The sequence below is a fragment of the Spodoptera frugiperda genome, chromosome 4 (genome assembly GCF_023101765.2).
Source record: "Spodoptera frugiperda isolate SF20-4 chromosome 4, AGI-APGP_CSIRO_Sfru_2.0, whole genome shotgun sequence".
NCBI lineage: Eukaryota > Metazoa > Arthropoda > Insecta > Lepidoptera > Noctuidae > Spodoptera > Spodoptera frugiperda.
In genome coordinates this window covers 4,432,789-4,458,694 of record NC_064215.1, presented here as the reverse complement: position 1 = coordinate 4,458,694, position 25,906 = coordinate 4,432,789, and the positions used below count along the sequence as shown (strand labels likewise).

Here is a 25,906-nt window from a genome sequence, read left to right as displayed (position 1 = left end):
GCCCTCCAATGACTACCATAGCGGCTGGTTGAAAGGGACCTGAGACCCTCTGCTATATATTAAAGTTCCATGGTTCTTTCAAGCCACGTGGCAATCACTGACATTCAACCGCATCTGGTTAAGATTAAACCAACGCAAACCTACTTGGAGAAAGGCCAGGAGAAATGAGGATGTTACATTTTATTTGAACAAATAAAGATTTCACTATTCTTTAAAAAGAGTGTAGACATTTTGTAGTTGTTTAAAATTACGAGTACGTTAGTATCTTAAAGTTTTTTTTTTTATATATGGAACACGCCGGTCATCGAGCAGACGTATCACCTGATGGTAAGCAATCGCCGCCGCCCATGGACACTTGAAACACCAGAGGCGTTATAAGTGTGTTGCCGGTCTTTTAGGGGTTAGGAATTTAAGGGTTGTTGGGGAATCGAGGATTTAGAAGAATGGAAGGGGGCTAATTGGGCTTCCGGTAACCTCAGTCACACAACAAAACACAACGCAAGCGTTGTTTCACGTCGGTTTTCGGTGAGGCCGTGGTATCTCTCCTGTCGAGCCGGCCCATTCGTGCCGAAGCATGGCTCTCCCACACCTAAAAGTATTTAGAAGTTTCCTTTTTCTTAAATTCAGAATGGCATATAAAAGATCTTCTGTTCCTGTTTGCAGTGTGGTGTCGCAACATGCGCACGCGCTGCAGCCACTACCGTGACATTTGCGCGGATCATTCGCACGTAGAACAATGGAGATCATGTCGACGTATTTACCTACACAATCATATAAATAACATGTTCTACTGTGACTACACTGACTCATACTTCGCTTCAGAATATTTCATTTCAGTAAATTATCATGTTACTTAGTTACCTATTTATCCTATTTAAAAGCCAAGTACTAAGAATACATGTACAAAAACGAAGGCTACACAATTCTATGTATTTATTGTACCTGTCTCGTAACTTATCATCTTAATCCTGGAAAACGAAATCCTTGATCTTTAATGTTTATTATTTACTTAAACAAGTGAGCATCGTTTGATGGACGAGTTTTAGAAATTCGCGGAAACATTTCGGTGCCTGGGAAGGCTCGCGGGCCTGCCGCCTATTGTGTTAATATAGTCCTCATACCTAACAGCTCTTGTACAGTTATACAAACAATGAGTAGGTACTGTTACTCTTTCAAAATATCCTTTCCTAGGTATTAAAAAGATTCGCATCTCAAGTAAGCTTAATAAAGTCAAGAGCCGAGTACAATGAGTGTAGAGTTAGCGCGTATTCACAGCGGTGTGCGGCGCCGTGCTCTCCGCGGCTAGTGCTCTTTCGTTTGAACGTAGGTACACTGGCTGTAATTAAAATAACTGGTAATGAGTGGCGCATTCTTAGTCGTGGACACGACACAGATGTATAGCCAGCACTCGTACATTCTCAGCCACGCTAGGCGTCACGAGTCAGCCGCGGCTAACACGATGCAGGATCGGAATGCCATGGGTGGTCTCACACTGCTAGATATTAAATTGGGTTTGTACTAGGAAGTGCACGTAAGGTGCACGTAAACAAGTCGCTCGTTCCTAATGAGCTAGCACCTCGCTTTGAACTCGTACCTATTTCAGTCAAAGAACAATGTTGCTTTGTCGTTCTGGGAAAAATAAATCTTCACACGGTTGGCGCGTCGCTGTGTTTACTATGAAAACTTGCGGCTCGTGTTTCTTTCGTTACAACACGTATAGGTTTTGCAGTATTGCTATTGTTACATATTTCAGTTGACATTATAGATCGTCTTTACGTTCTCGTTTTACAGTTATAGCAACACGCACTAAATGTTAGCGGTATTGACTAGCTCAATAAACGCCAAACTTGGATAGTACCCACCTAAGTAGGTACTACTTACTTATGTATTGAATTCGCGTAGGCAAGAATTTTTGGCACATGGCTATGTAAACGCAGATGAAGCGGCCAATAAAAGTTTACGTTTGCTCCGATTGTAAGACCTTGATAAAAATCAAACGGTAATATTGTGCAGTCCAACAAATAGTGAAACTGAAATGTTTATCTAACCGCTTTGCTCAGCGCGTCGTTAAAAATATATCGTGGCACGCACCAGACTGTAGTGCTAATGTAATGATAGCAATTTATATGGCAAACAAATAGAAACTAGACGGCGATGCGTAGGTTTCGTCGGAAATAGACTAGCGGCCGCCCAGACTGACTGAACGCCCTCGCCAGCGAAATAAGAGGAGTACGGCGCGCCCGGCGTGGTCGGCGGCGCATGATTAATTATGTCATAACATGTAATGGCCACACGAATATCTGCACAACCTACATTACTCCATACCACGAGCATATTTACTTCGTGTACCTACACTATTCCACACAGCTTAAGAAAGTCCGTTCATGTAGGAAAAATTGAGGCCATTTCAGCTTACTGTACGATACTGAACTTAGATTATCTATTATATAAAAATAAGTCAGGTTTTCCTTCCTGATGCTATAACTTCAGAATGCACGAACCGATTTCCACGGTTTTGCATTCGTTGGAAAGGTCTCGGGTTCTGTGAGGTTTATAGCTAAGAAAATTCAAGAAAAAAAAATCATGGTGGCGAAACGGAGTTCGCCAGGTTTGCTAGTTATCTATATATTTACTTGCCGAATTGATATTTTCAAAGGTAAATTCTTTTAATTAAATAATTAGTTAATATAGGTATCTAAATATACGTAAGTTGTAGAACGTAGAACCTACGATCATTCGAAATTTGTAAAGGCCATGTCTAATGGGGCCAGTTATCTCAGTTTAATTTAAACAAGCTTGGCTAATTAAGTAACTAATTAGAAATAAAGAACCTACCTAAATATTTCTTGTATTTTTTGCCGGATCATTTGGGTTTCGTCGGTATGTGGAGCCCTTAGGGTTTGTCTACATACCGGCCTGAGAATTTGATCCTAATCCATTAATTGAGATGGATAAGTACGAGTGATGTAGGTACTTATCATTCGATACTTCAAATGTTTGAAAGTGACGTTCATGTCATTAGCCTGTAGGTATTTAGCGAGGCTGTAGCAAGATTTACATGAGTGTCGTCATGCATATGTGCTTGAAGAAATGTGCAGAATTTTAAGCAGTACATCAAGTCACAATGGCGATGGCGGCAGGTAGCTATAACCATCTATAGCAGACAACGACCATCATTATTCTCTGCAGAATTTTACAACTTAATTATCAACACTCTCTTTGCATACAAGTTGTTTCTGCAAATGGCTTCGAGACATGCGCATGCACACACCTTGAATTCCTTTCCATAAAATAAAAGAGGCGTGACTTCTGATTATTTCAGACATTTTATTCCTCGCCTTGCCTATGTGTTGACATGGAAACTTAAAGTGATCGTTGCTAAAATGGTTAGCTATACAGCTGCTTACATTTTGCAAATATAGAATTCTAATAAAGGGTTAATGATAAAAGGTTTGGAATGTCAAAGGTTCAAAATATTAGCGAAATTTTAATCTCTTAGGACTTTCCGTAATTAAACACTTTACTCGCCAATTCATTTAAAAATGTTAAGTACAAGTGAGTAGTCGGCTGCTATTTGGGAGGGCACATCAGGTATAATGTGCATATTATGCATTCGGTGTTCATATTTGCATGCTGTCGACACCGCGGCGCATATAATTCGGCATAACGTCTGGCGGGCAACGAACAGAAATAGTCTAAATGGCAGACTATAATAAACCCCGATACATTTTACTCCACGTAGTAAATTAATGTTTAATAGATACTAAAGAAATCAAAGAGTTATTATGCTCTCACGCGCCCAAGATTTGCTGCGAAAGCACGTACCTGGCTCCTCTAATATTCATAGACGTTTCCCGTTATTTGGCGAACAGAAACCTTTGCAATAACTTCCAAGATATATTTTGATCCTTTTCTTATAAATGTTTAAAAAAAATGAACCTTTTGTAGTCTACCTGTATGAATTGGATCAGGTATTCATAGGAGGAACCATATCTCATTGATACTTACTAAGGTCGAGTTGCTTCATGGTCATGGAAGGCGGTAAATGGTAATACTCTGCATAAGCTGAAATTGAAAAGGCTATGAGCGAGGAGTACACTCCACTCAGCTCTCCACACAGGCATACTTTGATCGCTATTTCAGGAAAAATGTAAGCTCTTTTGCATCTCCGAGTAGCGTCTAGCCTAAAAGCATTGCATTTTCACAACAAAACAAAAAAATTGCACAATGCTTTTAAGCACAAACTTTCAACGTTGGGCTGTTGTTTTGTTGAGGAAGATACCTGGTGGTCTACTACCTGGACTATATTACACTATGTACCTATATTTATATAAAAATAGTACATACTCAATATTTAGAAGCATCTACGTCTTCAAAAAGGTCTATCTGTAGGGTGATTTAAAAGGTTTACTCTTATAGGTGCCAAATTATAAGTGTATTTGAAATTAAGATTAAAAAAACACTACTACTATTTCTGGACATTAAGTGGACTGTCTGATATCAATAAGTATTTGTAATTATAAAATATGACTTCAGAATTGTATACGTTAATGCGAAGTTTATTTTGTTGAATGGGAATTTTTTCATTTTTATTTATACTCTTCTACTGGGATGCGTTTTGTATAAATAGGTCAATGTTGTATAGCGACTGAAAAGAAAAGTGTAGTAGGCGGTTGGGCGAGTATATTGTATTCTGAAGATTTTTGTAATAAGTTTGTAAATAGAGGGCTTTTCACTCACACAACGCAAGTGTTGTTTCACGTCGGTTTTCTGTGAGGCCGTGATATAACTCCGGTCGAGCCGGACAATTCATGGCTCTTGCACACTTAAAATGTGGTTAGACAAATTAAACATACTGCTGACGTTGTAATATTGTCTTCTATCCACAAACTGCTTAGGAAAAGGTTAAGAGAAGCTTATTTTGCTAAAGTTCAAGATACTCAAAATCCCATAGCGATATGAGCAAACTACTTAAATCTCGTATTAGAATTGAAGAGCGGTATACCTGCAGATATTATATAGGAGCGAGCGTGGGCTGGTAGACGTCTGTGCGCTGCCTGAGCTTAACGAGTCAACAAACTACTCTCAAATAATACATACCCGTAACAATGTACATAATTCTTCTATGTATGTGATTTGTAAAGTTAATGGCACTAGTCTACTATGTTAGATTAACCCTAGTCACTATCTTGTTTTTTCTCTTTAAAAAGCTTTGTGCCACACTAGGATTTTCTCCTGTGTCGGGGGTGCGTTTACAAACATATGAGTTCACATACAGATCATACCCAGTACAGAAACAACAATTGGTGGATCATACAAAGAGTTGCTCCGTTGCGGGAATCGAATCCGCTACACGTTGCGCGACAGCCGGTTGCCTAGCCACCGCGCCAACCGTGCTGACATAATCCATTATTTACAGGACGCGAAGCTATCTTACAGGTGCCGATGTTCACCAAATTGGTTTAAGTGAGGTTAGAATCCTACATTTTCTCATCTTATTCCTAAAATAAGGTTCCATGTACATGGTACGGCAAAAACAGACTAGGAAGTCATTGATTACGTGTCAATTTGGAAATTTTCCTTTCTTCTTTCCTGTTCTGCGTCTAATAATAGAACTAAGTGATATTGTGAGTCTCCGCTTCCAGACTTTTATTTTCTTTAATTGTATTTTTTGCCTGGCTTTTATCACTGCTTCGTTGGCCGAATGGTGGCAAGTACGACTGCCAGGCAAAGGGTGGTTTGATTCTTAGTCTTATATGCACTTAGTCTGGAAATTGTGTTTCAACAAAGTAGGTGTAGTACAATTTCTTCAGGAAAATACAGGCTTTATGTTACGTTACATAACATAATACAAGATCGATACCTGATAGCGTTAGGTATCGATTTTCTCAAATTATATTTAGGCTTCAGATAATAATGCGTAGGTATTAGGCAATGTTGAGTATACAAGTTGTAATAGATACGGCTGTGATCAATGTTTGAATATTTGTTCTGTCTGGTCAGATTTTTGTTTCTTAGAAGAGTCTGGTTGATGTATTCATGTATACCTACATATGTGACTCCAGGCTACTATGTACTGTCCTCTTGGGTGGGCCATATAGTCATTAGACGTTGGCTTATGTAAACGCCTATTCCAGGAATGAGACGTGTTGCTTTAAACGAAAGTAGACCCTTAAAATTAAAATATTAATTATTAATTTGACATTTTCAAGTTTTAATGGAAAAGTTTTATGTTTTTAGGAACTAGTAGTAATAGTAATAGTGTGTGTATAGCTGCTCTACTCAATAAAAAAGTTACTAAAACCTTTTTATAGCGCATTACTGTCAATAAAACTCGATGTACAATTCTTTGTTAATCGTTTCAAAGATAAAAATACGTTGTGAATTGCGCTTTGATCGATGTGTGTGATAAGTAAAGTAATATAGTAGATCACACATGTCGCTATGCGCCGGCGCACCTGCTTGTGTCACGCACGACGCGCGTACGCAGACTACCGACATTGTCCTCACAAAGAACACGCATTACCGAGCTATATAATATTTAGTGGAACGATCAAAGGTTAACTACATTGTAGGATTAAAGTTCATTTTATAGTTTTGACTCATAATTATTAATTTATTTGCTGTTAACAGTCATTTTACCGTTAATTCGAAAATGGAGAATTTGTCAATTTGCTGCCTAAAATGTACAGTTTACCGAAGAAAATAATTCTTGGATTTATTGTGAAATACATATTTTTTCCTCGTCTATGTCACCGATTATACATAATTGGTTGTTACATTTACATAATTGGTCGTGTTACCAACTCAAATTCAGTTTGTGGTTACATAATTTTCTATATTTAAGTTTAATTAATATAGGAATAGTAAAACGATTGTTCAGCAAAAGTGCGTTATTAAATAAAAGACTTTCTGACCTTTCATTTAGAACACCGTTTACCTTGTTTTTATAATAATAGTGATGAAAATTTTAAAAATCTTAGTTTTTCTTTGGTATAACTAGTTTCTGGGAGAACCTCTCATAATCTTATTCGTTAGATATTCTTTTATAAAAAATGAGTTTACGTTACGTAATTTTTTTTGCTTATTTGCTAGGAAAAAATGTCTAATTTCAGAAATCACTCAAAGTTTCATAAAAGCTTTTCTTAAGCTCCTTCAAGACTTTTTAAGGAAATAATTTTAAAACCTATTATTTGGTAGAGGTAGGCAGCAGTACCAATGAAATGTTATTTCTTTTGCTTCTTTCTGCTTAGTTTGTTACATCACACTAATATTATAAATGTGAAAGTTTGTTTATTTGGATGTTTGTCGGTCAATCACGCTGAAACTACTGAACGGATTTTGATGACATTTGGTATACAAACAGAGTATGAATTGACTTGGGTGATAGGATACTTTTTAACTTAAGAGAATGCGGGCAAAGCCGTGGTAGAAGGTATAGTTAATAAATCAAACTTCACGTACTATTCTGGTATCGATAAACCTACTATTAATATTCCCTTATTAATATCTTAATATTATTAACAAAAAAACGGTTCACTTATATTAATAAATTGTTGTGTACGTGTTATTAAAATATTCCCGGCCATTTAGTTTCTGAGAAAATGTAATAGTAATCTAATATTAGGGCATTTAGGGCGTTCCCAGTTCGAGGGCCTATTAAAACAGGGAGATGTAAAGTTCTAGGGAAATTCGGAGAAAAACTTGTTTTGATACAAGATGAAGAGAGACAGATAGAGAGCTATTCACTGTTTTTAGCGACATTAAGTACCGTACCTATTACATGTTATTTTTTGTTTGTATGTTTGTCATCTGTAGGTATAGGTATTCTGTGCTTTCATTAGATACTCTCTCAGAAATCTAAAAATGTTTCAATTATGTTCGGTATTTAGATTTTCTATCTTGCCTGTCTTACTTTTTTTTAACAAACTATTTTTTTAGGCCTTTTTTGCCTAAGGTTACAACAACGCCTGAATGAACCATTTATTATAAAATAAGTAACTAGTTAGTTAGTTAGTTTAATCCCTAATATATATCCCTATACTAATAGTAGTAGCTCTAATAGAATTTGTTCTGTACTTAGATTTATTAACCTTTCACAAGAACCTTCCTCGCTGAATATTTGGAAATAAAATTGCTGATTTGTTCTATATATCTACGTTCAACTTAGGTACTTACCATCACTCTCATCTGCGTCAGCCGCAAGCGGACCTTTGGGCCTGAGGCTGCATAGAGCGGGGACTCTAGGTGCCCATCCAGCGACATAAGGGAAGACGGTAGCACAGTGGTCACGTGCTGCCGTGCAACTTGCAAGGCTTATGGGAGACACACGTCTCCTGAGGGATGTCCCATAACGGGTGTTGCATCATAGGGGCTTCAGAGCAGGTCTAATGGGAGGTCTCAGTGCCCCTTATTGGCGCTGAAGATGACCATTGGGGTGGTCGTAGTGAGGTAAAAATACCACACTCCCTAGTATTTCTCTCCAAAAAGCTAGGCGCCTTTTGAAGGTTTAAAAAAAAAGGTGCTTACACCACCACCATTATTCGTACCCATACTTAAAATATTTGTTTAAGGAATCTCTGTATAATTCCCTAATTTATTTCAAATAAGTTTAACATGCATTTAAAAGGTTCTCGTCAAGGCAGTGTTGGGATGAAAAAACGCGTTTGATTGTGTTGTGCGCCTGAGCGTGGCCAATCGATCGATGGCCCTTTGCGAAGAGTTCAACGCGATGGTTGGTTCACAACCTACGAACAACCGGACAAGCCATCTCGTCTACTTTGAAATGCATTTTATCATAGATTTAAAATATTCATGAATCCTTTTCGAGTACTGTCGGTCAATATGTACGAAATTGAAAGTTCTTGTAAACAATACAAACATACTCTACGATCATTAAAAAGCTATTCATTTCCATTTTGGACCTACAGTTTCTTACAAAAACCTTTGCCTTTGTTTCCAAATCACATAAACAGCTTCAGCTTTGTGTAGACTGTAGTACTATGTTGAAATGGTTAATAAAATCCAACATATTTTTGTAACAATTGTCCGTCTGACCATTTGTCGTAAGGGGTCGGCCATTATTGTGAGATAAGTCTTGTTAAGGCTTATCTTTGTAACCGTTTCTTTACACAATGGGAACCAGGATTACTTCTAAGTGCTCAGCTACCGACAATTGTATTTACAAGTTAAACGTTTCTCTACTCTTTCTACCTTTCTTCGTAAAGTATCCGTCTTGTTTTTACTAAGTTTATATTTATTGGTATTGCTTACTATTATTGGTATGTTATAGATCATTTCGTAGGAACAGAGGTACTTATCTGTGCCTGCCTTGGTATTTAACTATGTGAGCTGATCATATAAAAAATTAAGCCTAATTTTCAGCATCCACATATGTTACAGCCTAATTTATGGTTATGATGATGAAGCGATTTAACGTAGAGTTACTAAACAAGATACTATGAAATACTTAAGCATACAAAATAAAAAGTAGAAAGGTCCCGAAGGTAGGTATCACAAGCCCGAGGCATGCCGTGACGTCAGCGACATAGAATTATAGAACCGGTTCCAGAACCTTTCCACTGGAGATGTGTGGGAAATACCTGTTGTAGAGAGTACATGCAATTATACATTGCGCAGCGCACTGGCAGTGCACACGAGCGCCCCGAGCCTGGCAGGGCAGCCACTCAATGAGCGAGCTGCTCGCACTGCAGCGTCACGGAAGTAAACTTTCATATTATGTTGAAACGAGCGCTCGTCCGACGACTGTACATAACAGCATCTCTCGAGTTGATTGATAACTTACGAGCCGTTTAACAGTTGCGTTGCATCATGGGTTTACGTGGCGGAGCGCGACGGCCGCGGGCTACCGACAGCATTCGGTGGCAACGGCCAGCGCTCACACAAGAATTCATTTCGCCCGAGAAGTGTTCGGTTTCAGTCTGGCACGACGAGCGCTCATATTGCATTTAGTATTTATTTATGTATCGGTGGAGCGCAGGTTCTATCGGTGGCGGCGCCGGGCGCGCGGCCCGGGAGGGGGGCATACTTACTACGTGATTAATCCGCGCCCCCCGCGCCGCTGGGCGCTCCGTACTCGCGCCGGGTTTCCTCGTCCCCGCGCCTCACGGCCACTCACTACGCACGGGGCTCCGCGTAGTGCCGCCGCCAGTCGCAGCGCGACCCGCGCCGACGTCGCACTCCGTTCCGTTGCTTCGTCGTCAGATCGACCCATGATATCATTCATGCTAATCTCCGCCCGTTGATTTTCCTGCCGAGTGACCGCAGTGAAGCCGGCGCGCTATACCGCGAGTGCCGAATGTTCGTGGACGTTACGCCCGTGTACTTTTCCATCGGAATCCGAGCGTACGAAACCAGTTCGGAGTGGCGGACAGCGGCGCCTTCCCTCGGATGAGATCTCCGACCGGCGAATGTTGCTGTGACCTGCGGCCTGCGATGCTGCGCCCGTGACCGTCTTGCGACAGTGCCACGAAACGTAAGGATCTGTTAGTTGATTTGGCGACTCGCGTGCACGGGCCGCCTTCCTATTTGCATGGCGCATACGAGTGGATTTTATTTTCGTCTGGGGAGCGGTGTGTGCGTGCGCGCGCGAGTGTGCGGCAGCGCGGGTGTGTGCGCCGCGCGTGTGTGCGTGTTCCGCGTCCGTCAGCCGCTGCTCCCTGCTGCCCGCTTTATTTAGGTTGTTTCCGAGCGTGTCGCCACCTCGCCACCTCGCCACCTCGCCACCTCCGCCTGGCGCCTGCCCACAATGCCCACTGTCCTGCTTGTTGTCGGAGTCTGCTACAATGTACCAGCAGACATCCCCACATTTCCCATTACTTAACGTTCTCACCTTCCACAAACCATTCTTAAAACTTGTAAAAGGTGTGTGTGTGTGTGCAGGAGGAAAACCACTGAGTAATCTTAAAACGTTAAGAATCATTTAAAGTGCTTCCAACAGACACGAATTTACTTTCAAACTGATCTTCATTTTATGATAAAACACCGGTAGCGTTTTGGAGCAACAACGAGTTTTCGTATCTGGCAACTCATGGTATGAAAATAAGTAAACCGGTCTTATTATTATGTCACTATGTTGGCAACATTATCATTCTCCACTATTCATTGCATGTCAATGATCTTTGCGGGTACAGAGGCCACTTATGTGCAATTTTGACACTTTGCACTCTGACGATGCATTTTTATATAGCTGCAAGTGAATTGTTACGAAACAACAGTTAATTGATATCCACGATCCACGTGATTGGTATTCATTAAGTATCAGCTAATTAACTTATAATAGGTGTGTGTTTACTGGTGCCTGCTCTACTATCTCGGTGTGACCTTTTAGACGAGTGTCACAGTGCTACATGCGTGATTTTGTTTAGCATTTCCAAAGGACGCTATAAAAATGTAAATCAATGTGGAGACTGTTCAATATACGCACTTTACGTGGCTACATTACATGTTATTAGCCTCATTTTAGACTTTTAAAATAGGTACTGTTTAGACATCACGTTATTCACGTTGCTTGGATTGGAGCTCCACATACATAAAGTTCTCACAAAAAATATTTACGTCAATAATAAACACATACATTGTGACGTATTTCGTGATATTCGCTCACTTGTTGAGCGGTTAGGCGATATTTTTCCAAGAAAAAGTAATCATCTTGTATATTTATACAACAGTGTTGTACTAATTATCGCGTAGGTACAGTGTAACCGCAAACGTATATTGTAATTGCGGGAATAATAGTACAAATCAGTAATTAACGCAAGTAAATTAATAGCCGTACAAATAAAGGAACAGTTCTGATTGTGTGTTACTTCAAGGAATAACTGTTAAATAATTACTGTCACAGTACGATAATATGTTGTTATCAGCTTACTACAATGCACCATTTTCAATAATTGATGAGTTAAAATTAGAACAAGTAGGAAAAGTACAAGTGGGCAGTTAGGTCGTGCGATAAACTCCGACCCGACGGTATGAGACTGTACACGCAATACTATGTACTATCGCTTATTAATACTTATATCTTTGTTGGACGATAAACGTGGCCAAGTAATAGTAATCGTTATTGGACTCCACGTTATCTCGCGATACTGGTATGTAAGACATAAAATGTCTTTAAAAATATTTATGGACGTACGGTAACTGCGACCATAAAGTCTACGAAACGATGATTCTGTGATGATATCTTTAGCAGTTCTTAGATAGCGGATAAGCCGACGGTCTAGTATCTAATAAAGGAAATTGAACAAACATAAATAGGAAAAATTAGGAGGAACGAATACAATTTTTAACCAACTGAAGGAAGGGTATTGTTTTAATTCAAACGGTGCAGTCTAAATACGTCAAAATGCAGCAATGCCATATAAGATAAACATAATACCAAATAATAATAAACGTTTTGCAATAAATACATACAAATACATTTCTACGATGACGCAAAACATTCTAGTAAGACGGCTATTATCGGAAAATCCTTTGATAAAGTACAGTGGACTACGCACACGTGACATTCTGCCTTATGATAATGAAAATACGTCAATGTATATCTAGACAAGCCGTCCCGAATGAAATAATATATGCCTATTATACTGCTGCCGTGATTCATTGAACGTTTACTCCTTTAAACAATAGAAAAACGCCATTAAATAAAAAAATGATAACAGTTAAAATGCACTAAACAGAACGTGCTACGAGTACATGACAATTTACGCATAAAATGTAACTTATTTCATCAATAAAAATAGGTGCCCTATCTTTTCCATTTATCATTTTGCGATTATCATAATGAATATTAGGTTTAGCTTTATCTATTTGTACCTAAATCGGATATGATAAAAAGGAGGAGTGTGTAGAATTGTACTTTTGTGTTAATTTTGCTAAAATGTTGTAGAGTCATCTTGACGTTACTTCTTTTAATAGGTAATGTAATGTAAATTGATACACCCAATAGGTTTTAGCAGTAGCATTGAGGCGGAATTTATGAGCATTGTAGTTTTGATGGCACGTTGCAGACCAATATCATAACTGGAGTTAATTTTAATTTACTTTTCACCGATCCCGACACATTATAGTCAAATGGTGACAACGACCTACAGCAAACAGAGAGTAAGCTACCTCCTTGCCTATACTAGGCGAGTTAACTTATTTATAGAACTTGCTTTCATAAGACTTAGTACATCTAGGACTTGAGATAAATCTACATACAAACTAAGGCATATTCAAACTAAGTTGATACTAATGCTCCAGCCGTAATCTAAATTGAAAAGTTGTTTTGCAAAAGAGCAAGCAATTTACCCATTACACAGTCTCCTTTCAACAAATTCCTCAAAGAAATGTTAGCAAAGTTAATGTATGAGTTAACTTTGAATTAAGTAATAACAACGAGACTTTTCTTAAAGTTTTACAATAAGTAATTTCTCGTGGGCGGCGCCGGCGGCTGTTCCTAACTCCCATTGTGATAAAAGTAATCCCTTTTTATAAATATGGATATTTTGGTCAACAACTTACAGTTTACTCTGAAGGGTGGTTTTGAACCCTTTTCAGGTAAATACACTTGAGTCATAAATGTTACAAATCAGGTACGGGACGGGACGGGCAGTCCGTAGAGGGTGCTTGTTTAAATTCACTGTTGCTTTTGTTATTTTAATTATTTATCTGTCTTACAAATGTCCATAGCAGTTATTATGGCGAGGTCAATTTTAAATTCTGGTAATTCTAACAAGGGATATCATGTAAAATGCTGTTATTAAATCGAAGAGGTTAGACAAAATGGCGACCTTAGCCTAGTTGGGAATAGGCCAAGAGAAAGAATGATGAACAATAATTATTTTGACCGGTATTGGTTTTACAACGTGTCACCGCCATCTTTGTTTATGGACAGGCCTATTGACGTCCGTGCAAAAACAACAATGTATTGTTTGACAAAGCTTGGCAGTACATGTGTTGTTAAAAAAAAGACAAAAGCCTAATCGCAAGTTGCCGTATGGACGACATATGGAAAAACGAGCAAAGATAATTCGGTTCACACACGTAGGTAGTAATTCCCCACATATCTAATACATTGTTACTTACGCTAAAAGTATTTACCTTGAAATACTTTATCAATAAAAATCTTGGATTTACCTAAAATTTATAGTAAATAATACGTAGGCAGTTAATTAATCGTTTCTACCTAATTCAGGCGATAAGTGCCAACTATCTTTATATCCAGGTGGTGATAGTAAACTAAGACATTTTCGTATGTTTATCAATAAAGTTTATCTGTTTGTAACCGAAGTATCCGGATCTAAGGAACGTAGGTGTACCTATATCAATCATAACTATGCCAAAACCCTGATGATAAAGTACATAAATACTACGAACCACGTTGGGTTTGTCCAGATATCGATATTTATTTAATAAACACACAAATTCTTAAAAATCTATCTAAATCCGTCAAGCAGTTTATGATATAGGTACAGACAATTACTTCATCCTACATTGTTGAAAGATTTAAACTTTATTAAGTATTGCGAAAGCATATTCAGAATCGTATCCTCAAACCCGACGCCTGAATAGCGATAAGATTACCACGAGTATTCACGATGCACACTTAGAGTTAATCGATTTCGTCCTGTATCGGTCATTCCGTACATAAAATTAGCCTGTCGACCGTCGTACTTACTGCTGATATACAACGCGTTATTACCGGCCGCTTATTACTAACTAACAGTAATTCGACTCCGCTAAGGGTGCATGATACCTATTAAATAAACGAGGACCATTTGTCAGATAACAAGCGGCGGTTGCAAAGAAAACAAAGAGATAACATAGCTTGTGTCACAAATAGTGTTACATACACACACATTGATGGGCGAGGCGTGCATGTAGGCGCGGCGTGCGCGTGTGTGCGGCACGTTATCAGGCCCGAGCTACCGCGCCCGCCTACGTAGCGATATCTGCCGGTATCAGCTGTATTAGCAACGATAATACCTCGCATACTTACAGGTATTCGTGTGCACACACATATTATTTCGGTACATAGCACATGTAGGTATATTATACTTAACAGATATGAATGAATGCTACGTTTCAAACTAAGTACCTACATATATAAAACTAGTAGGCAAATATTGAGCTGCTGAAACAGACGGTTCAAAGTTCTTCTTTATATTAAAGGAGATAGAATGAAGATTAATATTAAAAAGAGTCGGTTGATGAGGCACAGTCAAAGGAAATGAGTCTTCATTGCTGTCTAGGTTATAGACAGGCTGACACGTTCCACGGGAGTGTTCGGTGCGCTGGGAAAGTAAACGTCTCCCATCCTTTGTTATCTATCAATCACTTTATAGGTATCTGGGTTATTAATTACTAATATTAACCTAGGCGTGAACTGATAGATAAGCAGAACCGAGATTAGTGTACCTAGGACCAATTAAATTCTAGATAGAGCCCCGACCTATCTTCTTAAACATGATTCTTATGCATCAATAAATAAGCAGTTGATAGTTTCTTTCGATTAGTAAGAATATAACTGAATAACAAAATAGGCAGTGGTTTAACCTGTTTCAGATACTAGAAACCTATTACAAATTGACGTCATTTGATTATAAGTGCCATTAGTTACCTATAAATAGGAGAAACGGATTAGTTGGATGGCTAATCAGTATTTAAGGTTTCATCTAATTGCAATGTTCATTTCCGAAATTTTCACAACAGAACGGAAAATTTTCGCACTATCGTAGTGTTTTTCCATGTGAGTTTGTCAAATCATTCCAATATACATCCTGTATAACTATATTTAGATGTCTTGTGGGAAATTTTCCCTTCTATTTTGACAATATTACTTTATGTTTAAAGGACAAATAGCAGTGGTTAACGTTAAAACCGAGACGAGCCTCTAGTTAAACCATAAACTAGAATAAACCGGATACAAAGTCTATTTAATAATAACTCGTGTATTTCCCCTTCTTCAGAATACAAAAGCAATAGATAACTTAAATATGAATTAGCAGAACACACAAACAAACCATAAATAGGGATGTAGGGATTTCAGTTATCTGAATATTACATAAATACGTACATTGAAAACATTATTAATTGAATTTAGCCCGTACGAGGAAGGATGTTGAATTATTCATGCAGAAAAATACCATGGCTTTATTTTTATTTATTGAGCTGGAAATCCGAGCGTTTTATAATAAATTAATGGTGTAGGTATTATTCTTAATACATATCAACAGTTGCCCGCTAATTAAATACCTAGCTTTATTTACTTAAAGCCTATTTTGGACTAAATCTATTTACATAATGGATTTGTTATGTATATTATTACTCAGCCTTGAAATATACCAACATTATTACACATTAGTATACTTGGTATTTATTTAATTAAATAATTGAAAGACATTATTCAGTTTTTAATTAATATGAAGAAAATATTTCATTGCAAAAACTTATTATAATGATAAATAAGTGGTTTGATCACATGATTATTTTTTGTCATTAAAATGATACCTAAGAAAAAAGATAGCCTATTAAGACACAACAAATACCTATAAATATGTAAATACTTATTACTTTGCTGTTTTCAAAGAAAATCATATTCATGGAACACAGAAATACAGCATTTTCACAGCACGTTGTAAGGTGAAAAGCATAAAATGGAATACGTATCTCCAATGAAGTTTCTCGGCTCATGAGTACTTACTTCCTTGTTATATACACACGTAAGATAATACAATACATCACATAATTAGCGTATAACATGCAAAGACTGAAATCACAATACCGGCCGTATTAAAGAAACGTTCACACGAACGTAAAGGAGATCTTATTGCAATATGTAAACAATAAAAAGAGGTTAGTTTCAGTGTTTCTTGTTACAGTGGTGCAGCGAGGTGGCCACTTCTTTGTTATCTTATATTATTCAGGCTACACGACCCCACACATGGATCATGTAATAAGAATTTAAATTGTTGCAATTTTATAAATCCTCCATGATCAATGATATAAAAGTAATTGACTGATAATCTTACTCAGAGATATTTAATGATTACTTAAACTATTCCTAAGTAAAGATTTTGTTCCGAAAACAATTACTAAGGACTGAGTTAAGTAACCATTAAATGACTCTGTGTACAGCCGTTAACACCAATTAATGAAAATTAAATAATGATGTGAGAATATATCGGATGTTCAGGTAGATAAGGAAAGACCATTCACATATTACCACACGAATGGTCATTATCTTGTAAATGAACGTAACTTTTAATGATATTCAGTATATATGTACCTGTACTGTTGTACATACAGGAAAATCTGCATATTTCATTCTATTGTCACGAGCCACTTCTCAATGGATACAGACACAGATATTTGTTTAACAAAAAGCTGAACGACGACTTTTAATCACGAGCTATTTCTGGTTCAACCGAAACAATGAAAATCGTGAAACAATTTGCATTTAAATAATATTCATTACAAACATACATTGTTGCAAGGTAAACAATGATTATATTAAAGGGTGTTTGTTTGTCAACACGGCCCTTGCACAGTTGAATGTTTGTACTGTTACCTTCGTCTCGATCAATGTATACATGTATCTGTATACATCTGCTGCAAACAATGCCCTCACTATTATTTTCCTTTCATTAATACACGGTGGACATAAAAGGTGGATGCTATGTGAATCGACAGAGCGCCCACAAGCACATCATTATCTATTTACCGTTGGTTGACATGTTTTTTAATCGGCGTCATTAATCTACACAAGTTTTTACATTAAGTTATTATGTGATATGAATTATTACCTACACGATAACGTTTCAGTACTCGTCATTAATTTTAAACGACAATTTGTGGACATGCATACTCGACTTACCTACTTGAAGAAAATTGTTTGTTGTTAAGTACTTTTTATTGAATTTATGAATTAAGTAGATTTTAGATACATATTTTAGATGCACTTCTTGTCTATTGTTTCGTCTCTATTTCAGACAAAATAAGCATAGGTAGGTATTAGAATAACACACAATATTTTATGAGAATATTTTCAAAGGTAAACATGGAAGTAATAATGAGGAGTTCTCATAGCATTATCCGTAAGACATTTAACTGTAGATCACTAACATTGTGAACAATGGCAGATCTGTGTTAATTGTGATTGTATTCATCAGTTCTGCCTTTGACCTCAGAAAAGTGAGAAACCTGTAACGTATACATACAGTTGGCATGTCCGTGTTAAATGTATCGCGTTACAAATGCTCGCATTACTGATTCTGTGTGTCTGCAGTTTGCGCTGCTCGCTTCCTCCCCACTCGGTGTATTCGCGACGCACTTGATCGATGTTGTTGACCCGCCATCTCCTTGGGACACTAGTCCTGTCTAAAAATACGACTAACCTCTTTTTGCTTGAATATTTTAACATCAACCTCTCGACGTTCCTTCATGTTTAACCGTATTGCCTACAGCTATGTTTTCAGGTACAAGTTACGAAAGGTAACTTTTCAGGTTCTTGAAACGCGTGGGTATCCAAGTAATCTTACATGTACCTAGCAAATTATTTCGTATCCAAAAATATTTTGTTGGTTAGAGTGGGTGAAGTTATTCAATACTTGCTTCGGTGTCTATTACATCGCCCCGTCCTGTCTGTTCAATATTAGGTATTTCTCAGTGTAAAAACTCAGAATAAGAGTGATTAGGATTAAATAACTGGTTACATTCACAGCTCCGTCTAATCAATGGGTCGGCAGCGCCTGCGCCGCGGTTACGTCACAGCTTTCGCGGCTACACTGTAGTAAGATGTTGCGAAATACGGCACTTATGCAAGAAGTACGATACGCAAATACGCCAACTGAGCGAATGTTGCATGCACCGCGCTAATATATTACTGCATCGCAGCTGTGCCCACTCATGTGGCTACACTGGCTACAAAGGCTACAAACCGGATAAAGAATGGCTAAGCGCATGAATTTGATTCACGGTCTTATCAATTTGGTACCTACGAGAGATATCTCAAGCACGTAAACAAAGTGATAAATGCTATCTAAATACTGTATGGATAAGCCTGATCCGATGCTATGAATGACAATCATGTCTTCAATTACAATTAGATACATCAGTACCTACTGATATTCAATAGAAGAACACAGCAGAATCTTAAAAGATTTCCCCAATATAAACCGTATTGTTTTGGAGTAAAGGAAGAAATATAGGTTCGTTTAGTGTAAATTGACAGCCAAATTGATTCAATATATTTAAATTCGACCTTCGCTGTTCCTGAGGCTCTCGTAATTGTACTACTTAGGTTTCGCAAGAGGAATAAATTTCTATTACCTACCTGCCTTTTATCTATAAACCGTGATATTGTACGTACCTACATTATGTATATTTGTGAACATTTCAAAACGAATTTAAAAACATTCTGATTGATATTTCCATATAATTTCTAAGGCAATTTGAGGTCAACTTTTAGGCGCCAGTTTAATTGAGATAGTTAAGAGGAAAATATTAGTTATTTCGACATAGATATAAACTTCAGATGTTTTACAAATACATTTAGTAAATATGTATGTATGCAAGTATTGTATTGGTTTAGTATAGCTGATTAAGTAATATGAAGATACCATGTTTACATGTTACATTATCACATGCTTGAAACAAAATATCTATCGTGTTCGTAAAAAGTTGTTTTGAAATAAAGATACGACATCTAAGATCTTGTTTTGCACTTAAATGGCAACTTTACGAAAATAGATAGACGATCGGTAAATGTGTTTAAAATACATTTTATGTAGTTACATTATTTTATATTAACGTTGATGATAACCGACGTTAAAGTTTAAACATGTGAAGATTACTGACGCTTGGTTACTTCGCTTTAAACTAACGGTGTGAGGTGGAATTAAACAAGAAAGGAGACCCCATCGCTTCTCATTTATGGAAAGCTAAGTTTAATGAACAGTGTATTAGACACGACGCATGTGTATCCATATTATGCAAGGCAAATGAGTTTCTAACGATACGTTACGACACCGCCGTAATGGATTCAACTCCGACCTTAGAAAGGCATTTTGCATAATAATTCAACTTTAAGTAAAAAGCTGACACGACATGATTAAATCGTGTTCATGTTTTTGATGTGTTTCCATTGATCGGTACCGACAACTGTATTTACCAGTCTTAAGAGTCTTGTATTGTCTATGCGCTCATTAATAAGTCTTCTTTACTACTTTTTTCTAAGACCCTATGATTGCCGTCGTGCAATCATAGTTGCTCTTGAAGTAATAGATTTTTGTGTAACCTTACTGCTGCAAACTACTTATAACGTGGATTTCCATTAATGTATACGTTCCTTTTATAGAATTCAAGAAAAAGAAACTCATAATGAGTGTAATCAACACAAAGTTTCTGTTAATTGTATTAGAGTTTGCCCCTCTAGCTTACTTCAGGGGCACGTCTCCGAACATAAACAGTTTCCAAGTTACATAACGTGTTTGTGAAAAACTTTTCCATTCTCGTTTTCTCGCTTCAATTTCTTCATTGACTATAAACTTTAAATACATTTATCGTCTGAGAAATATGTGAATCGAACCTCTATTATCGCTATCAAGATTATGACATCAATTTACATAAATAAATACCTATGCCTGCATTATTTATCACTGATATCAATGATGGCTCTGATAAAGGCTAGTGTAAATTTCCGCGATATGTGATACCAACATTTATCGATTTTTTGCAGATATAAATAGTATTCTCGTATAACGTGCGTGCGATATGAAGCAACACACTATTATCCGTGAGTAGAAAAAATACAATGACTTTAATTTGTGATTTATTGTTGATTGCAAAATGTTATTTCATATTTATAAAATAGATCCTTGTCTAACCTAATAGTTTTACTATAAATTCCAGTTTAGAGTCGCGAATTCAATAAATGTGTTATCTGCTAATTAGTCCTTCATAACTTTTGCTGAGATTATACAAATAAATCAATGTAATAATGGAACAGATTATGAAATAAAACCTAATCAACCTTCTGAGAATGTGTGCGTTTTAAAATCGGCTTTTCTTGTATCTACATAGAACGTAGCTAGCACATTCTCATAGTGTATGTATTGAACATAGCGGCTAGGTAGTGTGTGTGGCGGTGAGGCTGCGTTCACGGTTAGTTAGGCTCGCACGGTGGCGGTGCGGTGTGCGATGTGGCCGGTGCGATAGGCAGCGGCGGCCTTGCGGCGGCCGCGGCGAGTGCTGCCAGCCTCGCGCACGTGTACGTGTGAGCGTGACGTCATCCGCACGCACCGCAACACACGTTCAAGTTCAATGTTGCCTATTAATTTTACCGTGCCTTACCACCAACTAGCACTAGCAATAATCGTCAAATATAATAGAGCGCTCGGCAAGGACGTCTAACAACATTGTATTGATAAAAAACCCTGCCTCCGACAAGCAGTTTAGAAAGGTGAAACCTAAACTCGCAGCGTGCATTATTTAGTACTCTGCGAATCGTTACTTTTCTGAGCTTTCTTTCGCCATGTTTACACAACATATTTACGCCCGCAGCTCCCAGTATTGCTGATTCTGGCTAACGTTTTGAAAACAGCCTGTCGCATCTTCCTCGGTCCATTGACAGAGGGTTCTTCCTCGAAGAACGCGTGCGCATGTATCAACAATCACATAGCAGTGGCCGGTGTCGTTTGGTGGCGTGTGCCTCCATTGTGACGTCAGCACACATCCGCGTGCGTCGCTCTCACTTCCAAATATTTATTATTTACACTTCCAATTGACAACGCACCTTGTTTCTATGTCGACCTCGGCGCTAGACATTGCTGTTGATAGTTTGAATTAAAACTTTTTGTCAACTAATTGTTTCTATTCGTAGCGCCAATAAAAAGTGATAAAAATAGGTAATATTTCTTGTTCAGAGGATAATTCTTCATCCGTGTTACTTGTCAATGTTATCGCTAGTTAATCGTTTAACAAGTACCATCGCAACTAAAGCGCTTGTTTTATTTTTTGTCAGCTAGGTGCGATTATAGTCAATTAGTCAGAACAGAACACGAACCGATATCTCGCTCAAAACGAACTCGTTCCGGCGGAGTGTAGTCTGGCGGTTTTGTTATCCTCAAAGACTTAGTATGAATAAATTGGCTAGTGTGTACGTGACCTGCGGTCTGTAGCGACACAAGTTTATCGAAAAGATATTTAATTTCAAAATCCCTATAAACCGCACTTAGTCAAGGGGAAATCTATAGCCACACGGTATTTCAATTCATAAAATTATTCCGCTTCCACACAAATGACGCAAACTCTATTATTAACGTAAGTAGCACAAAAAAAGGAAAATATCTTTCTTCTTCAAGGTAACGCAGACTGTGATGCAGGCAGACAAATTGCTACAAGACCTAGAGAATAGATTAAATGGAACAATGCTGCTATTCATTAGGAGATTCACAGAACTTGAAATAGGTACTTGTTTATAGAGATTACATGAAACTAGCGCAGCCTTCAAATAGGGTATAAAGTTCGCGAGACTAGGAGCTCAATTTTGTTCAAGTAATAATAGATTAGGTACCTACTCGCTGTCGTCAAAGAACCCTGGTGGGTCAAAAGATCTTAACACGGTTCAGTTGATAGCGCCCGCTAGTTGGCAACAACAGCTGTTATAGGAATTATCTTATCTGACCCAATGCCGGTTAAACAAACATCCAAGTGATATTAAACGTTGGCCGAATTCACTCGAATTAACCCGGGAAGTGCACACATACTGCTGATAACAAGCCAATATTTGGTGGTTACATTGTTTGTTTTTCAATCAACTCTAAGTAGGTACTTTGATATTGTAAATCTAGAGGCAGTTGGCATTGCCATTTCAAAACGGGAGTATTCTAAGCTTAGTGCATTCGGAAAAATAAAGTGAATGTTGACGTTTTTGTAATTAAATATTAAGTATTCAACATATTTTCGTGTCATGTTGGCAACATGAGTCTTTACACGTGCCCCAAAGATCTATTTTAATAAACCCGAACTTATAAACATTGATAAGAGTATTTGTTTTCACTGCAGATAATTATTGGAAACGGTTGAAAAACAGACTGATACGTTACATCACCACAAAATACAATAATAAATAATGAACCATTTTGTTTAAAAATAAATGGCTACATAATATTATGTATGTAAATATTCTTTATTTAAACACGGAATCAATCAACGTAACTTTCATATAACCTTGGATCATCTGTGGACTGAATTATTAAAACTAACAGGTACATATATCACACGACCTCACACACATGCAAATTCGGTTAAAGAATCTCCTATACCTACTAAAGCTACTTGTATTTCTTAAATATGTGAATAAAACTACACGCTACAATAAACGTGGACACGAGCTAACATTTTTTGCAGTAACAACTGTAAGCAATAGGCTTTCAAAGATAATATTAAAACAAGTACAAAGATCTAGAAATTTCCCTGACGTTGCAGTTGAAAGTCCATTTGAGACACGTGTTTTACAGGTTGCTTATTCTGATTATATCAACAATCCTTGTTACCAAGTCAACCTCATTCAACCAGTGCGTTTTGCAAGACCAATAAAACCACAAAATGCATAATAGCACAATAATAAACTATTACGTAATGCAGTATCCGATGAATAGACTTACTCATAAGTTCCGTTTGCTAATCACAAAAGGCAACTATGTTTGGTGCGTACACCAAGACTTTTATGGCGACAAGGCCATTATAATTGAATTTGGCATTTGATAATCACGTCGATTTCTATCGGTGCGGAGTCGGAGTGCCGCTGTCGGCCGATCAATGGTAGTGGCGCGGCCGCAGTCACCGCTGCTTAGCATACAATCGATGGTAATTCCTCCTGGCAGGTTAGTCACGCGGCCACTAAGATCTGCTCTTTATATTCAAGGGACGACGGTGTTAGCCTACGCGTGTAACAATCACGAATGGAATCTAAATAGAGAAGCAATAACTGTTCACACGAGGTCAGCCTCAACATGTTTGCAAATATATTGCAAAATAGGACACGCAAAGTTTAATATGGTCGGTCATTTATCAACTTACTTTCTACTTAGTTCCAACGGGGCACGATAGCAGGTCATACATATTATGAGTAGGTATGTATTAGGTGTTAAATATCTTTGATTATTCGTGTAGCAAACATAAAACAAAGTTTTTAATTAACCAACAATCTGCGCGATAGATAACTGTTTGACCCGCAGGGAATTAACAATAATTGTTATTATGAAGACACGTTGCGACTAATATAGTTACGTATCGGAGTCTTGGAGACAGGCATGCATAGCATTGTTTATTTATGTGTGTGGAATGAACGGAGCAGCGGCGTGTCCCCCGGCAGCCAGCCAGCCAAGGGAAAGCACTTGGCACTTTGGCACAAACATCGTCTATTGAGCATTGACGCGACTCTTTGATTGATGCCCGCTATTCTCGGATATGCGTGCTTATTATCCGAATGTTTGGCAGCTAGACACGGCATTTGAGATATTGTGGGAGGGAATTTCAGTACCTACCAATTAATGTAGAATTTGCCGGCACATTATGTACATACTACAAACTTATTAATTAAAACTATAGGTATATCATAATATTTTTTATTTACGGCCGCCAGACTCGTATTTAAGCTACGGCATATTAGTTTATCAGTATTAAACGGAAAACGCTTTATTATTAGGTATTAAACTAAACGTTTTATCCTGAAATATAACAGTTTAATCGTGTAATTTCCTCTAAACACGATCCTAATTACCCCATATAGATATTATATAACGGTATTGCTGAAATACGAATTAGAATAATTTTAAAATTAATAATATCTATCGACCTGTTCACCTACATTTATTTTTCAACCATAAATACAAACGGAAGGAAAATCTGACCTATTAATGATTATTATTATATGACCAATGTCATGTACCCTAATGAAATAGGTCTCAAATAAGATATAAGAGAAAGTATGTAACTATTTACTGAGGTACTTACCTGTAGAAAAAATTATGAAATATTCAATAAGAGTTCAATTACGTGACGATTTCTGCAAACTGAACTGGGTGAAATAATAATCAGTAATATTTTTAAGTATTGTTTCTGATTTGAACACCGAAAGCACCTTTTCACTGACGCCACCTCGTCTCTTACCATTATGACAGAAAACTATCCGGGGACGGGAAAGCGTCCAGTATATCATTCGATCCCGATGATTGATTACACGGGAGTTTAACGTCGAATATCTATTGAAATGAATCAACTTTATTTTATTCGAATAGTGTACCGTGGCCTTCACATTGCCCTCTAAAACTATTCTTCAGCTGCGGCTCGTAGTGCCGAATAATACACGACAATGTAGCCGACCTTTACATTTCGATAGCTCCAAAATCATTGAACACCAGATAAGATTACATTCGAACATAAAACGCGTGACTAAAAGTGATATAAGAATATAATTAGATACAACGGTTCACTATTTATGAAACAAAATAATTTTATCATACACAAACAAGTCGCATTAATTAATTAGTTATCATTCTGTGAATTGCTCAGAAAAATATTTCCATAATTAATCGATATGTATAACGCTTTTGTAAATTGCTCATTACTCAAACATTTGAGTAGACAGCGAGCGACCCGACACGTCACCTACTCTGAATCAGAAAATAGGTACCTAGGTACATTTTCTGACAGTGCTCAATGTTCATTATATTTATCAAGACATTAATCAGTAGACAATTGTTCGAACATTTCCTTTGTAAGACAGTGTGCGAATCCAAGAAGCTTTGCCTAAACAAGCGATTATTATGATTTCGTTCATTTCTTAGTTTCTCACGTCAATGGCCGGCTAAAGTGGTTTAACAAGTATTTTTACTTTTGT

General features: G+C 37.5%; 1 protein-coding gene across 2 annotated transcripts in view; it reads left to right on the top strand.

The window, feature by feature from the left end:
- The first annotated feature begins 9,905 nt into the window (after window positions 1-9,905).
- Window positions 9,906-25,906, top strand: part of LOC118272342 (ataxin-1) — a 30,201-nt gene continuing 14,200 nt past the window's right edge. Inside the window, exon 1 of one of the 2 annotated variants that reach the window (XM_035588743.2) lies at window positions 9,906-10,495. The gene's annotated coding sequence lies outside the window, so the exon portion shown is untranslated. The remainder of the gene's footprint in view (window positions 10,496-25,906) is intronic. The other variant, XM_035588742.2, reaches the window with a different exon arrangement.